Source organism: Emydura macquarii, unplaced genomic scaffold, assembly GCF_026122565.2.
Source record: "Emydura macquarii macquarii isolate MOO-44397 ecotype Brisbane River unplaced genomic scaffold, CSIRO-AGI_Emac_v2 contig_1146, whole genome shotgun sequence".
NCBI lineage: Eukaryota > Metazoa > Chordata > Testudines > Chelidae > Emydura > Emydura macquarii.
Window position 1 is genome coordinate 18,113,043 of NW_027131283.1, and position 12,281 is coordinate 18,125,323.

A 12,281-nucleotide genomic window follows, 5' to 3' on the forward strand; every position below is an offset into this window, starting at 1 on the left:
TATAGTACCGTACTATGTAAAAAGTAAACTACTAAAACAATAAAGGGATAATTTAAAACAAAAGATTTGACAAGGTAAGGAAACGTTCTGTGCTTGTTTCATTTAAATTAAGATGGTTAAAAGCAGCATTTTTCTTATGCATAATAAAGATTTGAAGCTGTGGTAAGTCAATGTTAAGTTGTAAACTTTTGAAAGAACAATCGTAATGTTTTGTTTAGAGTTACAAACATTTCAGAGTTATAAACAGCCTCCATTCTCAAGATGTTCATAACTCTGAGGTTCTGCTGTATTAATAATAAAAAAAGTCCAATCATGCAGTTGGATCAGTGGGCTCCAAGCATATTTAGTGGTCTGCTTGTATGAGCTCCATTTCTAGATTAGGGCCCAGGTGGACTGAATTAAATTAAAAAAATTTAAATCACCAATTGTAATCATGATTTAAATCAAAAGCAGGAAACCTTCATTTAAATATCTATTTTATGTTTATGCATTTGTATTTTTTAGTTATTGCCATTGGTTGATGGCCATTAAAACATGTTGACTAGTAAATAAGTATATCTTTTACACTAAATTTGGTGCTGCTTTTTGCTAACCAGGAAGATACATTATATACATACACATTTATTTAAGCTAATATATAGCTTAATTTACATTTATTCACATTCTTAATGTTTACATTTTTATTATGAAAATGGTGAATGATGCATTTATTATTTACTAGATGATTAATGTTTTACTTGTGATTTCTGTCAAGCTCCATTTGGATGGAAATTCAAAATCAATTAAAATGCATAAAATATCATTTTAAACCCTTTTTATTAAATAAAACTACCTTAAATGTGCTGGATACATTAGAGAAGTTTATCAACCATGTTTTGTATTTAAAACTTGTTTATTAAACAAAGGAAGCACTACTTGTAGTTAATGAATTTAACTGATTTTCTGGTCACCACGTCCTGCAAGATTTTAGAATGAATCCTCTCACCTAGCTTTTATTCATATTGGAAGAGGAAAACAAACTTTTTCAACTCCCAATTGGTGTCAATAACTAGTTCATTCAAAGTTAAGAACTGTACTAGTTGAATAAGCTGAAAATATACTTTCTGCACCTGCAGAAGAGGTTCTGCTGTCAAAAGCTGGTTTAGCACTTCAGCAAATGCTCTGGTTCCAGGTGCTTAGTCACTGACTTCCAACTTTCAGCGGTTAGACTTTCTTCACAGCTTGCAAACATGTACTGCTTAATATTATTTTTTGTATTTAATTTAAATGATTTATAGTAAGTTTGGGCCTTAAAATCAGTTGTCAATTTCAAACTTAATTTTAAATAGGTTTGTTTTTTATTTAAAAAAAATAAACCTATATTTAATTTAATTTTAAAAATCTTATTTAAATAAAAAAGCCATCTTTTATTTTTTAAATCCTAGATTATCTCCTGGTGGGGGCCAGAGTTAATAACTTCACTGGACAGTAAGATCAGTGTGACCATTAGTGATATTGACATACCATCTTTATTTCCATATCAGTTCAAAACTCTGCTGTTATAGTAAATGACATCAGAACTCCTTAATCACTGTAGTTCATCTATCTGTATCAAATGGATAGTTTTATTAACCGATACAGAAAAATAAGTGTAATAATTCACAGGAGCCCTTAGTACTGTGGTGAATTTCTCTAATGGACACTGATATGAGTATAGGCAAATTACTTCCAACTGACATAAAATGTAACCTGTAGCTTTAAGTCCGTATGAAGTATGCATTTCCAGTAATATTCTCCTAAACATCAGTACCTAAAGAGAAATCTAAATCCATTAAAAATTTGACTCTAGCATCCCAGTTATGCTCAGTTTGTTTATTTTGCCTGCTAGTGTATCAAAAGCAGTAACTTAAAGTTGCATCCCAACTTGGTACAAATGTCCTAGCAAGGCCACAATCCACAGAATAATTTTGTCAGTGGCTGAAAAACAAAGTTACATTTTTTTCAAACTAGTGTAACCATTGATGGAACTGAATTGTCCAATCCTAAAAGGAGAAATTCACAGGCACTGGGGATTTTAACAAGCTGATCAAAGTTACACCCAGTCATGTGCAAATGAATGCAAAGGTCCCTATAAATTATGGCAAGGAAAGAGTCTAGACTTACATTCTATCCTTTGTGTAGAAAAAAGACAAAAATAAAATTAATTGATCTAAAAATGTAACATCTAGCTAGGTTCTTATATAGCCCCATCACCACAGTATCTGAGTAGCTGCTAATATGACCTACTAGTTCTGGCTGTAGAAGTCCATTATAAGGTTAAGTGGAGCCTTAGGCCTGGTCTATACTGACAATGGAGGTTGATGTAACGTGGCTTACGTCGACCACATAAAGTATGCGTCTCCACTGGCATGTCAGTCCTGCCGACCTAAATAGTGGTAACATTCGACTCAATAAAACCACCTCCACAAGTGGTGTAGTGCTGAAGTTGAATTCTGTGGGTCAAATGAGTGTCAGTAGGGGCAGAACACAACATAAATTAACATCGTTGGCCTTCAGGAGGTATCCCATAATGCTTTGTTGTGACTGCTCTGCACATTCGCATTCTGCTGCACTGTGGCCACGTAAACAGGAAATAGCTCCTCCCTACAAGTTCCAGGAAATTTTGAATTCCCGTTTCCTGTTTGGTCAGCGTGGAGAGAGCTTGTGAGCACAACTGATCATGGTGACTGCACACCCCAAATGCGCTCCAGCCTGGAGTCAACCTGAGGTCTTGGATCCCATCGGTCTGTGAGACGAAGAGTCTGTTCTGGCTCAGCTCCGAGCAAGCAAAAGAAATTTGGATATCTATGAGAAGACATCTCATGGCATGTTGGAGAAGGGGCACAACAGGGACGCACATCAGTGCCGCAACAAGATAAAAGAGCTGAAGCAGGTGTATCAGAAAACTAGGGAAGCTAACAGCTGTTATCACCCAAAACATGCTGCTTTTACAAGGAGCTGCTGCTTTTACACAAGGAGCTGCATGGCAGAGACCCCACCACTGTGCCACCACGCAGCATTGATACCTTGGGGGAATCTGAGGCCAGGATGAATGAGGGCGAGTCCGTGCATGAGGGGGATGATGAGGAGAACATGGGGCAGGTGAGTGGGGTATCCCTTTTCCCTGAAAGCCAAAAGCTGTTTGCAACACAGGAGCAGCCCACGCAGACACAGGAAACCGTGACTGACTGGGATGTGGGAGAAGGCACATCTGGTGAGTATGTACTGCAAATTGCATGTCTTTGGTTATATCCCCTGTCCAGAATCTTGTAGCAGTGGGAAAAATTGGTGTGTGTGGCGGTGGGGCTGTGCTTCCTCATACTTGGTGTGCGCTTAAGCATGGGGTTCACCCCAGAAAAGATTATTTATGTGCACAGGGATGCTCCAAGAATCCTCCATGCATATCTCCAGGAAGCTTTCATGCAGGTACTGTGCAATCCTTTGCAGAAGGTTTCTTGGGAGGAGGCAGCCTTATTTCTTCCAACGCGATAGAACACTTTCCCCTGCCACTCTGTTATTAATCGTGCAGGCATCCTTCGGCATCCACAAAAGGGTTCCCATACTTTTTTTCCAGAGATGGTTAACCCATACCCACCCCACACCCTTTCTACTGCCTGTTAAAAGCCTGATCAGTTGGGAGCCCGGCATCCATGCTGCTCTAGAGAGCATGGACTTGTGCAGCATGGGCCCCACGGATTTCCCTACCATAGATACACTTGCCCCATACTTACCATGGCTGGAATGGCACTCTGACCCCTGCAATAGTCAGACAATGATATGCAGTTGTAGCCTTCCCTTGGCAACGTTCAGGGGACTTATTTTTTACATTGTAACATTGCTTTTTTCGTCCATGGGATGAGTTAACAATGGGTACCTTGTGCTTTGATTCCTTTATAGTGGACAGCGTGGCCTTCAACACACCACCATCTCATACTCCTGCAGAGCGCCTATCGCAGATAAGAAGGCGAAAAAAACCCACCCTGGGATGACATGTTTAATGAGCTAATGAACGCTTCCCTGGCTGCTGACACAGAGCTAAGAGCATAGATGATTTCATCATCTGACAAACTGGATATGGACAACAGGAAAGCAGCACAGGAGTATGAGCGTTCAACACAAGAGATGCTATGTATAATGCATGATCAGCCAGACATGCTGAGGCATCTGGTTTAGCTTCAAGAAGCTCAGCAGCAAGACAGACTCCCTTTGCAACTCCTGCAAAACTCTGAGCTAATGCATTCTTTCCTAGCCCCCACCCCAAAGCTGTCTAGGAGGAAGTTGAGCAGGGTGCGGTATGTGCTGCACTCCTCGCCTGTTGAGGTGAGCGGAAAAAGGAAATGGCTCATTTAAGGAGTGGGGATGTATGGTACTTTCTTGTGTGCACAGCCAAAATGGGCTCTGTATCCCTGGCCCCACATAATGCATGCGGAACATTCCATTTTCTTCCATTTCCCCCCTCTGTGAAAGATCACCAATAAAGAAAGTACTGCTTCACAATTCATTACTCTTTATTTATTGATAACAAGGGAATAAAGGGAGGAGGATGAAGGGGGTGGGGGGGACTGGATTGGTGGGGGATGGGTAGGGGATATGAAGTGAAAGCACAGCACAGATAAGCAATGCACGTTACTGTTGTGTCTCGTTGCAAAAGCGGATTTTCAATTCTTCCCTGAGGCGCAGTGCTCCACGATTAGCTCTCAGTGTTGCAGTGGCATCTGACTGCTCAAAATTTGCGGCCAGCCTATCTGCCTCCACAACCCAATGGGAACTTCTCCCCCTTTGTCTCACAGACATTATGGAGTACACAGCAGGCAGAGATAACTATTGGGATGTTTTTTTCACTGAGATCTAACCTAGTGAGCAGACTTCACCAGCGTGCTTTTAAATGTCCAAATGCACATTCCACCACAATTATGCACTTGCTGAGTCTATTATTAAAACACTCCTCGCTGTCCAGGTGTCCGGTGTAGGATTTCATTAGCCAGAGGAGCAAGGGGTAGGCAGGATCATCCAGGATCACTATTGGCATTTCAACATCGCCAATATTTATTTTTTGTTCAGGAAAGAAAGTGCCCGCCTTCATCTTTTTTAACAGACCTGAGTTCCTATAGATGCGCGCGTCATGCACCTTTCCAGACCACCCCACATTGATGTCAGTGAAGCGTCCCGTGATCAGCAAGGGCCTGCAGCACCAGTGAGAAGTATTCCTTTAAATGTATGTACTCAGTGGCAAGGTGGTCCGGGACTAAGATAGGGATGTGTATGCCGTCTATCACCCCCCCACAGTTTGGGAACCCCATTGCAAAAAGCCTTCCACTATGTCCTCCACATTTCCCAAAGTCACTACCCTTCTTAGCAGAAGTCTATTAATGCCCTGGCACACTTGAATCACAGCTGATCCCACGGTGGATTTACCAACTCCAAATTGATTCCCAACTGACCAGTAGCAGACTGGTGTTCCTAGCTTCCATAAAGTGATGGCCACCCTTTTCTCCGCTGTCAGAGCTGGTCTCAAGCAAGTATTCATGCACTTCAGGGCTGGGGAGAGCTCTCCGCAAAGTTAAAAGAAAGTGGCCTTTTGCATTTGAAAGTTCTGCAGCCTCTGCTCATCATCCCACGCCTTCATAACGATGCGATCCCACCAGTCACTGCTTGTTTCCCAGGACCAGAAGTGGCGCTCCACCGACTGCAGATGGTGCGTGACAGCCTGCAGCAAACGGGAATTGTTTTGTTCTATGGCTTGTAGCAAGGCGTCCTCTGTAACATTGCAATTTTCAGTGGTACGGCGCCTGTCTCGCCCCTGAAAATACTGCAGAATAATTTGTGAGATGTTTGTGCTGCTCACAATAACAGTGCAGAGCTGAGCGGGCTCCATTCCTCTCAGGCAATGGCATGTGCAGGGCAGAGAGTAAAGGGTTTGAAAAAATGACACAAAAAGGAGATTGTCTGTTTGTTTGGGACAAGAAGTGGGGGAGCACATTGCATCACAGGAGGATGACAACCTTCCAAAAGCCTCTGCAGCTAGTTGCAGTGTGGGATAGCTACCCATGGTGCACTGCTTTGATTGTCGACCCAAGTTTCCTTGTAGCTGAAAGAAGGCATTGTTAGTCACTGACTTTAGCTGGTGAGTCAAATTTAGTGATGAGTTAAACAGGCTTTTCACCATTCTGAAGGGCAGATGTACATCTTCAATGGAAGCAAGGAGGAGAGGGAAATAAAAAATGTCCCAGTTAGTTTTTCAGAGTGTTTCCCTTTTATTGTGAATTATGTTTATTATGGTAGTGCCTAGGCACCAACCAAGAATGAGGCTCCGATGTGCTAGGCCTATATGGAAATCATGATAATATTTCTTATCTTAAAAGAGCAGCACACATGTTTTGCTATGGCATATTATTCCTTATGTGGTATTTCACAATGTGAGCCTTGTTTTACAAGCTTGGAGGATATTGTGTGTTTATTCACATAACTGTTTACCTCAGGCTTTTAGTCTGCATCTCATGATTTTGTGGGATTGCTAAAGCCTTCAGGGCTGCCACTGAAATCTCAGAATTTCCAGAGCTAGAATTGTGAAGGTGACACAGACTACAGAAGGAGTAGAGATGTCTAAGGTAGCTGCAAAGATGACCAATCTTGTGCGCTTGAGACTCACTGTTGCCCAAAGCCAAATAATGTAGGGAAATATTTTGTTTTTCTGATTTTAAAACAAAAACGCTTTTTTGTCTTAAGACGAAAGATGGAGGCCAGGAGTGTAGGGAGGCAGGGAATATGAGTATCTCAGGTTTTTCATTTTCCCACTGAAATCAAGGTTCTCAATTTTCAATAAATTTTAAAATGTGGGTCCTGATTCTGCAACGGGGCACCTCATGGTGCAAGGGGCCAACCAAATGGATCAAATTGCATGACTGGGAAGCTAGTAAAAAAAAAAAAGCCGGTTTCTTTCTTTTGGTCCCAAGGGACTTGTTGAGCGAACATGGGCTTGTTTAGATTAAGGTGCTGACCCAGCCATGGACTCCATGTGGATCCAGGGGTCAACCCTTTTAGGGAGCAACTTGTGGGACTGAGGCCTTGACAGTGACAAATCCATTTCACCCCGCCCCCTCCACAACAAAACCCTCAGACAAGTCAATTTGCCTAGAAAATGAGCAACTTTAGGGCCGGCTGCCCTGCTGTGGTCAATGGGACCAACCATAATTTTAAAATATCCCTCCCCCCCACCGGGTGGTGGGTCGGAAAGCTGGGGCTGAGAGCTGTCCCCCTCCTGCAGGGCCCTTGCTGCGGGAGAGGGAGGTGGTTACGCAGAGCGGGGCGGGGCTGGAGCCGGGCCGGGAGGAGGCACCCGGGGCCCGGCAGGGCGGAGCCGCGAGCTGCGCTGGCGGCGCAGGCAGAGCCGGGGCCGGGGGATTAGCTGGGCCGGCGAGCATGCTGCGGCCGGGGGCCGGGAGCTGCGCGCGCTCTGCAGCGGGCTGAGCTCCGTGCAGCGGGCGCCGGCCGGGCTCTCTCCGGCGGCCCCTCCTCGGCGGGCCGTGGATGCTGTTGCTCTTGTCCCGGCTGAGAGACCCTCGGGCTGCCCCCGAGCCGCTGACGCCGCCGCCGCCTCCTCCCCGCCCCGGGAGCATGGGCTCCCCGCTGAGCGTCGCTGCGGGGATACGACGCGGTCGCCAGTGCCCGAGCCGCGGCTGAGGCAGCGCTGCTGGGTGGGTATCCGCGGGCAGCCAGCCCTGCGCCGCAGGGTCCCCGAGCCGGGAGCTGGCCGCCGCCGCCGCCTACGGGGCTCTAGCGGGTATTGTCCTTTTGCAAACCTCCAGGCAAACAATAACCAGAGGCTCGCAGGACGCAACGCGGCCGTCCGCAGGGAAGTGGAGGAGGAGGAGGGGGGAAGTGCCTTCGTTTGGCTGGCTTCAGCAACGCTGGTTCCTTCTCCTGGGCTGTCATCAGCAAAGCCCGAGGGGGAAACATCGGGCGTGAGGAAGCTGCCTAGGGCCGAAAGGTGCAGATTGTGTGTTGTGTGCGTGCAGCTCGCCTGTGTTTCAGGAAGCGAGGTTCAGTTGGGCGCTTGAATTCCTTACCCGATTGTGTTTTGGTTTCGTCAGCACCCCCAGTGTGGTAGCTGCTTTCAATCCCTATAGTCCCTGCTTCAGAGGTTTTACAATCCCAGCCTCTTTACTTATTTCCCTGTAATTAAAAATTCTTTTGCTAATAGTATAATTATTTCTTCTCTCACCTTGAACAGGTTCTGAAATATATTTCCTGTTAGGATTACAGAATTTTTACATATACCTCCAGGATGTAGATTTCATTTTGTTCTTTAATTTGAGGAGGAGGAGGAAGGTGATGGTGGTAATTTGTGGGAAGAGCTTGTGAGCCCCATCAGCTCCCTTAAATGATATTTTGGGAGTATGAAATCTGTCATAGGTACTGAGTGATGTGGGGTGGGTATTCACTGCAGTGATGCATTGAAGCATCCAACAATAGGCAACGATCCTATTCCAGTGTGTTTGACATAACTTCATACCTGATCTCCTTTGTAATTCAGAGAAATTGGTGGGCTAGGAACTTGTTTTCAAATATAATTTCAAAACAAAGAATAAATGGTGATTTTCATTTTCTTGGATCAATCTGGATTTTGGGCCACGGTACAATTCCCAGCATGTGAGTTATTGGAGAATGGGGTTGGTTGTGATAGTTCTGTTTAAAACAAATAGATATATTTTAACTATCAAACTAATTAGTGAAAGTTTTGACTAAGAGAAGAGAGGTTGCCCAGAGCTAGCAATACAAATCTGGACTCTCACTCATGCCATTGTATTTTTTTAAAACAATTTTAAGTGTGGATGGAACGTTAACTTTGATTTATAGTTTTGACATCTGATTTTCCTGTCTGTTGATGTTGTGCTAATCCGACTCATGATATTATAACACATTTTATGGTTTAGTTTTCTCTTCTAAAAAGAGAGAGGGAAACAATAGCTAATAAATAATATTGGATATAGGGGAGTTGATACATTAGGCCCAGATCTTGCAATTTCATTTGAGCAACTGGATCACTACACCTGTTCACATCCTCACTGATTTTTCAGTAGGATTCTTTGAGGGGATACAAGGGGTCATCCGTGTTGATCTGTCTGCAGTATCAGAGCTATAGAATGTGACAGCTCTCTTTTTGCCATTAGTCTTTCGAGTAAATGCTCAGTAATGTAATTTTATCACGTGTTATTTACTTTATGGTCTGTAATTACTGCACTTCCATGAGGTCATTGTACATGCTTGTTTTAATACACAATTATGGACTTTTAAATGGGTGATATTTACCCACTAATTGATTATGATTTGTGTGGAGCTGCTATGAACTACACTGAGTGACCGTATTTGAACAATATTTTGCCTGCATATTGAAGAAGTCTTTCCAGTCTATAGTATACACAAATATTTACGTATTTAAAAATGAATACTGGTACTATATGTACAAAATATAACATTGTTTTAAAAAAAAGTTACTGCAGGTTGCAAAAGGAAACACCAAGAAAGATACATATAGCCTCTGAAAAACTGGTTAAACAGCCATATAGATCTTTAAAATTCAAAGCAAGCCCAAGGTAAAAAAATGCTTCCCTTTTCCAGTCCTCTCCTCCTCTCAAATCCTTATACCTGAATGATTTCCATAAATGAATTAAATAGACAGTGGACTTAATCTTGCAAAGTTTTATACCTGTGAGTAACTTTGCTCCTATGAGTAGTCCCATTAACTGCAACAGAACCACTCCCATGGGCAAAGTTACTCACAGGTATAAACCTTTATATGATTGAGTCCATTGTTTATTTAGTTCCTTTATGGATCAGTATTGTGAATTTCGTAGAAGGATCTTGCAAGAAATTTGATACTTCATAAAAGAACATGGAGGCTCTGTATTCAGTGCCTTTCTTTTCTTCATTGTGTGGCACAGCATCAGAAGAGGAACATTTCCAGAAAACACCTTGTATGTATATGCAATTGGTAAACTAAGGCCTCATTGTCTGACTCTCGCCCTAATGAGCTGTTCCCTTGTGATGTCACTGTCCCTATGAATTGCACCTTTTCATTCGATGCAGCTATAACTCTGATTCATCATCTCTAATATTGATGTGATAAATCATCTCTTGAACTTGAAGAGAATCTATAAGAACACTTATGTTCATTATCCTCTGTATTTAAGATTTGGAGAATACAAGCAGAATTACTCAGGGAGTGACAGTTTACAATATTTCAGCTCCATATCTTTCTTGAAGTCCTGATTTTTCCTAACAGTGTGATGCTTGCAAGTGTCACAGCATTGAGCGTCTATATTCAGAGCTGATCTAGAGCTGCATTCATTTGGAGAATGGAATAGATGATATTGTTAAAGCAGGACCTCTTCTATGACCACTTGTATGACTTGACAGATCTCCTTTAGATGGATGGCCAAAGAGGGACCAAAGGGTGTCTCATACATGGAAGTATCTATATTGCCTGGGACATGATCTGTCTGACCCAATTAGTTGCTGATACTGGCAGAAGGGGTTTTCACAAAAAGATAATTGTGATCTAAATGGAGGATAGGAGAGCCCAATTTCCTTTTTTACTCTAATAGGCATTGAAGGAAGGTTGGAGCACAACTGATTACAGAAAATTTTACTACTCTCCTTATCTTAGAGAGGAGGATCCTATGCCAGACAAAACAGCATAACCAAGGTTTTCTTACTGGTCATTAAGGGGAAAAGAGTTGTTATTCTTCCAGTTCTGGAAAAATTATACTAGTTTCTCTGGGTTAGTAGAGCTGACTTGAGGCAAATTAGATGGTTGCTTGGGCCCAACTCTTGTCTTAGTAACTGGGGAGTTTCCACCTTCTGTTGAGGTGTTGAGGGTGAGAATCATGTTGAGGGTGAGAATGACAGTCTGTCTCTAGGTTAGTCACTTCTGACATATACTGGGCCTGAACCAAGATTTGGCATAGTAGACAGTGTAGCTCCAAGCCTCGAGCTATGTTGGACATTTTCTAGGATTTTTGACAATCCTGAGGCAATTTATGTACCATACTACATTGGTTGCATTGTCCTTTTTTAGAAGGACCCAGAATCTGTCTCAGTTGCAAAAATCATGATGGCAAACACTCCAATTATTAAACTTCAGTTAGTTTATGTACCAGTTTGACTCTTTAAGGGACTGTTGTCCCCTTTTTGATATTTTTCATGTCTTGCTCCCTACCCTCTCAGACTTGCATTTGGTTCTACTGTCCCATTGGGGAGGACAGACAGATTATACTGCTGCTACGTGTGATTTAGACACCATGGTTTAGACATATCCACTTTCCACTAAAGGTGTTGTCATATAAACAATCACAGTGAGGCAGGTTAGCTTTCAGTTTTCAGAGGGCCCAGTTACAGATCCAGACTTAGGAGGATTGCCTGAATGGTAGAGATAGTAACTAGGCTCAAGTCTTAGAGGAATTTTTTGACATCTGAGGAGTCTCTTTATCTCCTTCCTTATTTTCTCTAATTTGTTCCCTGGGAGATTTAGCAAGGCCATGGTGAAGTCCACCTTGAATCTGAAGGAATTTGTTTTCAGTGAGGGTTCCAGCATATATATTTTTCCTATTAATCACAAGCCCTACTGCATCCATGAGGAAAACCACACAAAATATCCTCTGTTCCTGTGCTGGCTGCTGATCAGAATGTCATTCAGGAATAAGCTGCTGTAGCTGAGCCATGTTGCCACTGGATGATGTTACCTATCAAGTGAATTTGCTCCATTTTGAAGTGGTAATACACCACATACTTGTTCAGGGATCTTAGACTGATCATTGGTCTGCAACTTCTGTTCTCTCAAATCATTGTTGTGGCTCTTTTTGGAACCCTTCCCAGTTTTTCAGCATCCTTTTAGAAGGGTGGACACTGGGACAGGACACACTATTCCAGTAATGAATGGTCTTACTAGTGCTGTTTACAGTCAAATCCCTACCCTACTCCTACTTGATATTTCCTTGCTGATCATTCAGGGATCACATTACCCTTTGCCACAGCTTCATACTGGGAGGATATGTTATCCACCATGACCTCTAAGTCCTTTTTCAGATTCATTGATTTTTCAGAATGCGATCCCTCTCTCCCTATATCCCCGAAATTATGGCTTGTTTCTGTGTCTTCCCCTTTACACAGTCAGTTATGTGATTCTGATGGAGTAGTGTCCGAACCAGTTCTCTGGGAGGAGCGAAGAGAGGGAAATAGTTTCAGTCAGAACCCTTTACCATCTC

At 42.9% G+C, this 12,281-nt stretch overlaps 1 protein-coding gene across 1 annotated transcript in view; it reads left to right on the top strand.

The window, feature by feature from the left end:
• Positions 1–7,262: 7,262 nt before the first annotated feature.
• NCOA7 (nuclear receptor coactivator 7) overlaps positions 7,263–12,281 on the top strand; it is a 154,153-nt gene continuing 149,134 nt past the window's right edge. The window contains exon 1 of the mRNA XM_067546708.1: positions 7,263–7,712. The gene's annotated coding sequence lies outside the window, so the exon portion shown is untranslated. The remainder of the gene's footprint in view (positions 7,713–12,281) is intronic.